The sequence below is a fragment of the Dasypus novemcinctus genome, chromosome 6, assembly GCF_030445035.2.
Source record: "Dasypus novemcinctus isolate mDasNov1 chromosome 6, mDasNov1.1.hap2, whole genome shotgun sequence".
NCBI classification, from domain to species: domain Eukaryota; kingdom Metazoa; phylum Chordata; class Mammalia; order Cingulata; family Dasypodidae; genus Dasypus; species Dasypus novemcinctus.
Genome location: NC_080678.1, coordinates 7,593,315 through 7,599,314, shown reverse-complemented (window position 1 = coordinate 7,599,314; position 6,000 = coordinate 7,593,315).

Here is a 6,000-nt window from a genome sequence, read left to right as displayed (position 1 = left end):
ATAGCTGACTTCTGGGCAGGGAAGCGACGTGCCAGGAGTTCTAGACTTTTGAGCAGATTGGTCTCTGATGCCAATGAGCAGACTTTCACCAGGAAACAGGGATGTGGCGCGCTGGGCCTCGCCGGCTGCACCCCCTCCGGTCCCGCCTACCAGCCTCCAGCATCCCCCTGCTCCTCTCCTCCTTGGGAGGGTTCCTTGGCGCCTCCCTTCCCAACCTCTGGAAGCATCTCCGCCTGGGCCCGCTGTGCCGCTTCTGAGCGTGTGGGCTCGGTGGAGCCCGGGGCCCTGGGGGGTCCGTGCTCAGAGGCCCAGTGTCACGCGTGGGCCTTCTCTCCTCAGAAGCCAGAAAGGAGACAGAGCAGTCCAGCAGGAAGGAGCTTGCCGTCAGACAAGGCTGGGGTGTCCAGCCAAGCCACGCTCCCGGCCGTGCCAGCTCAGACAAGGGGCACAGTCTCAGCCTGGGCAGCTCCCCAGACAACACCACGTTGTTTGGAACAAGTGGCTTTGCAAATGGCACTACACTAAGGATCTTGAGATGAGACCTTCGTGCTTCAGCCAGGCCCCTAGCCCCACGCCCAGAGCAGAGGGTGGAGGACACACGAAGGAGGGAACGTGGGTACCGGAGCAGAGGTCGGGGTGATGCGGCCCCAGCTGGGGATCAGCTCCTCCCCGCAGCCTCCCGCGGGAACATGGCCCACCCATGCCCTGGTTTCCAGGCTGCCCAGTTGGCGGGAATTTGCTGGAACAGCCGCAGGGCACCAACAGCCCCGTCCACAGCGGGGGACAGCCGTGCGGGCCTCCGGCCGCAGCGAGGGCACCATGAGCTGCCCCATGGGCTCTCACCACACCAGCCCGCAGCGGTCCCCCGAGGCAGGCTTGTCTGGATGCCCCGCACCGTCCGTGGGGCCCAGGGGGCCAGGGCAGCCCTCCCTGCAGGAAGGAGGGGCTTGTCCGTGGGAGCCTCTCGCACAAGGCAGTGCCTTCCTATCCCCGTGACGGTCTTCGGAGTGAGGACTCGGGCAACCCTCTGACCGCCGGCCCCAAGGCCGGGCCCCGAGGACACAGCGGTCTCCGCCACCTCCTTCCTGGGGACAGCCGTGGGCTCGTGGGATCGGGGCGGGTGCTCGGCGAGGCAGGGAGCGTCGCCACCACGCCTTCGGCAAACCTGCCATGGGCCAGTGACACTCAGCGTCCAGGTGAGGAGCCCAGAGGCCCTCGGGAGCCCCTCCGGAAAGGGCACAAGACAGCAGCGCAGACGGACCTGCAGCGCCCACCCCCCGGCAGGCCTAGCTTGTGGGTCCGCGCCAACCCCAGCGCTGAGCTCTTTCCTGGGACTCGCCTCTGCTCGAGCACGGCCAGGCCCGCTTTAGTGCTGGACACCTGTCACAGCCACAGCAGGTTAAACACAGTAGGCCAGAAAGAGCAGCCGCGTACAGCAGCGGACGCAGAGACCGAGGGTCAGGAATGTCCTCGTTTGTTTTTGTTTATTATCATTGAAGGAGTGGCAATGCTCTGATGATAGTTGAAGTAAGGAATGCACAACTATGCGATTATACCAAATACCATGGATTATACACTTTGGGTGAATTGTATGCTTTATTAATGTGTATCAGTAACTGATTTACTTAAAAAAACAACGATACAGGACTGATGCAAAAGCAGACATACATAAAGCAACAGAGCAAAATGGCAAGTCCAGAGAGAGCCCTGCAAATGCAGAATATTATAAACAGAACATTTCCAAGCAGCGGAGACGCTGGATTATCTACTAAATGGTATCCAGACAACTCACTGACATTTTGGAAAAATTAAGTTAGATGTTTACCTCATACCATACAAAAATAACATTTTTATGTCTAACATTTTAGACATTAAAGATCTAAACATTTTTTAAATTGTAATTGTTATTGTTTTGAATGAAAACATAATTGTAATTGTTATTGTTTTGAATGAAAAAGGCACCTATACATTGCAGTGAGAGCAGGTGTTTCAGAACACAGCGGGAAGCGGACTTGGCCCAGTGGTTAGGGCGTCCGTCTACCACATGGGAGGTCCGTGGTTCAAGCCCCGGGCCTCCTTGACCCATGTGGAGCTGGCCCATGCGCAGTGCTGATGCACGCAAGGAGTGCCGTGCCACGCAGGGGTGTCCCCTGCATAGGGGAGCCCCACACGCAAGGAGTGCACCCCGTAAGGAGAGCCGCCCAGCGCGAAAGAAAGTGCAGCCTGCCCAGGAATGGTGCTGCACACCTGGAGAGCTGACACAGCAAGATGACGCAACAAAAAGAGACACAGATTCCTGTGCCGCTGACAACAACAGAAGCAGACAAAGAAGACAATGCAGCAAATAGACACAGGGAACAGACAACCGGGGCAGGGGGGGTGGGTAGAGAAATACATAAATAAATAAATCTTAAAAAAAAAAAAAAAGAACAGAGCAAGAACACACAACCGTAAAAAAAAAGACTGGCAGAGTTGAAACCATCAGAAACAAAGGACAAACGGTCCACTGAAAGGAAACATCAGCAACATATGAAGCAAAGAGCTTGAATCCATAATACCTAAAATATAAGAAATTAATAAGATACTAACCTCCCAAAAGAAAAATGAGCAAAGAATATAGGTGTGCAATTCATAGAGAAAAAAAAGGCAAATAGCCAGTAATCCCAGAAGAGATAATCTACCTCACTAGTGACCAAATTAAAATGCAAGATTGCAGCGTGTTGTGATCCACATTAGAGATGTAAAAGATTTGTAATCCTTCAAGTGTAGAGCAAAGGGTGTGCCTATGCTGTTAGGGACATGGGCATAAGTTTGGAGGGCAGTTAGAACATATTAAAATGTTAAAAGCCTAAACCATCTGACCAAACAATTCCACTTTTAGGAGTCTATTCTATAGAGATATTTAAATGAGTGTACAGGTTACAAGGATATTCACTGCATTGTTGTTTGTGTAATTGTGACCAATGGGAAACAACAAATTCCCATCAGAAAGGGGTGGTCTGGATAAATCGACCCTGCATACACTTGGTAAAATTCCGCCACCGTCTCGTGTTGGGGCTGCCACAACAAATACCACCGACAGGACGGCTCAAACAACAGGCATCGACTGTCCCCGTGTTCCGGGGGCTGGAGGGCAGGCTTCCTCCCCGGCGGGCAGTGTCCTGGGCGGGCTGCGGCCGTCCTCGTGTCCTGCCCCCACCACGTGATGATGGCGCGTCATCCTCCCCCAGCACGCGCGCCCCTCGCCCGCTCCCTCTGCCTATGAAGGCCTCCAGCGACCTGCAGTAAAGGCCACCGTCGTCCAGCTGGGCCACACCTTAGGCAAACAGCATCCTCGCGAGAGCCCAGCTACGGAGCGTTTACGCCGCGGGAATGCGCATCAGACACGTCCGGGGGGAGTTCATGATTCAGCCTCCCCAGCCCTTGGGACGTCAAGCAGGTCTGCACACATGACCCGGGAGAGACCCTCGGTCCACGTCTGTGAGGAAGGCACGAGACAAGGCGCCGGCGACCAGCGTTGTTCAGCAAGACAAATCACACACACAAAACTCCAGATGGAATCGTCAGGTTGTTCACGTGGAGGTATCTCGGTGGAAGAATTTGGGGCGAGTTGCTCTGGTGCGTGTGTGCACCTGCTCACATGGGAATTATTTGGCTTTCATGTGTTGCTGGACTGTAATAAAATATCTATTTTTATAATCAGAAAGAAAGTAGGTGTTATCACTTTGAAAAAAATGATCCGTGATGCTGTTTTAAAGCCAGATATAAATATTATATAAATTACTACCATATGTTTTTATTGTATCTCTTTAAAGACCACCCGTACAGCAAGGTGGCCGGCGATGGCCTCAGTGTGAGGAAATCATGAATAATTGTACTTCCTCTTTTGTGTGCCTCTCTGTGTATTCTAAATGTTTACAAGGAGAATGTGTTATATTTGTGATCGTCACAGCACAGCCCATTTACTTGATGCAGACGGCAGGCCCCGACACAAGCGCCGAGAGGGTGGCCAAGCCAGCGCCGTTGGTGCCACCCGCCGGCCCCTCGCAGTGTGGTAGGAGAGCCACCCAGGGAGGCGGCGGGAAGCCAGAGCAGGCAGGCATGAATGCAGGGCTCTGGTGGTCAGGGTGGCCTGGAAACCCAGAGGGCCTTCCTGGAGGAAGCGTGAGTGAACAGAGAGGGTATTTCAAGTCAAGGAATAACTGGACGCTTCGACCAGAGCAGAGGAGCAGCCCATGGCTCGAGACCACTGCCAAGAGGAAACCGGGTCTGCAGGGAAGTGGTGAGGGCTGGGCGAGGGGAGCGGCAGGGTCCATTCTCGGAGGAGTTGGAGATAGTGACCACAGAGAGGAGAGTGGCACCTGGCGGTCACCAGCCCCTGCCACCATGTCGTGGGGTCCGTGGCTGCGTCTGACGGCTCCTTGACCCTCCCATCACTGCCCCTTCTGGGGACTTCTGGGGTCCAGCCCACGGGCCCGTCTGGTGGCCCACAACTGCCCAGCACCACGTCCTCCGGGAGCCTTTCTCGCTCTCCTTGCCCGGGACAGAGCGAGCGCCTCGGTCCCGTGTCCACCCGTGAGGCTGGGGCGCCCTGCGAGCTGGGGCACGGGGAGGACCGTTTTCCTGCAGAGGGCACAGACTCGGGAGGGGGCGGCCGCGAGGGCAGCCGAGGGCCCGGGGGCTGCAGAGGGACGCGGGGCGGGCGGCAGGCGCCCTCCAGGGCCTCATCCCCTGGGGACCGTGAGCAGGGAGGACAGTGGGCGGCCGGCCCCACCCCGCAGGAGCCGGGCCCGAGCGCAGCCCACCTCCCGGCTCGGGGCTCCCACGTCGCACATAATTAGGTGAGGATCTTCATGTCCCCGCGTCTTGTTCGCGAAGCTACTAATCCTTAGAGCTAGCAGAACTGACTAATTAGTGTAAAACACCTTGAGAACGCATGGAATTCCGATGTGAGGTCTAATTGGCCTGTCCTCTGCCGTTGACACGGCTCCCCTCCATGTGGCCGCCTCGGCAGGGAGCGTGGGCGCTCGGAGCGGGGGGCCCGGGCAGGAGGGCCGGCGGGGGGCTCGCTGGCGGCCGAAGGGGACGGGAAAGAGGCGTAGGTGAGTTACCGGGGGCAGGCGGCCTGCCAGGCCTTGGGGTGGCAGGAGATCCAGGGCCCGGCAGAGGAGCCGTGGGCGCCGCCTGTCGGAACCGGGGGGCAGGTGTGCAGACATGGCGGGAGGGCGACGTGGGGGGCTCCAGACCAGTCGAGGCGGGAGGTGGGCTGAGGGCCGGCCAGCCTGGGGTTGGCTGTGGCGCCCTGGTGACCGGCCCCAAGCACTGCAGCCCTGCCTTCCACTCTGCTGTCCCTTCTCTGAGCGGAGCTAACGAGCAGCCTGGCAGCTGCGCCAGAGGTGAGGACGGACTCGCCGGGTGCCTGCACGGAGGCCGGAGCCAGGCAGGCGAGCGGCGTCCTCCTCCACGCGTCCCTGCAGGGCGTCCTTCGCAGCTGGACGCTCCTCAGGAAAGGTTTCCAAGCCCCAGGCGCAGCCGGCGCTTGCCCGAGTGCCAGGGCCCATCCCACCCCGGAGGTGCCGAGGCCCCGCGTGCCGTGGGGAGTGAGGACACAGCGGGCGTCCTTCTCTCGTGCACCGCTTCTTGAGGACGCAGGGAGCTGCCAGCAAATCATTAGTCTCTCTCTCAACCACGGTGACAATATTTACATTTCAGCTCAAGATGCCGATTATCTGAAGAACTCCCTGGAAGCTCTCCTCCCAGCCGGAGAGCACAGCGGCTGGCACACAGAGCTCTGCCCTGGGCCAAAGCTGCTGCCAGGCCGCCCGGGCTCCAGAGGGGACACCTGCGCAGGGGGACGCGGGGACAGAGGCGCACCGGCAGCTGCGCGGCGCTGGGCAGCAAGAGAGAGGAAGGCGCAAGTCACGGGTTTGGGGACAGAATTCACACCCAGCCTTGCAGGAATGTGAGGCGAGCACAGCAACTGTAAAGAGACACTTCTGA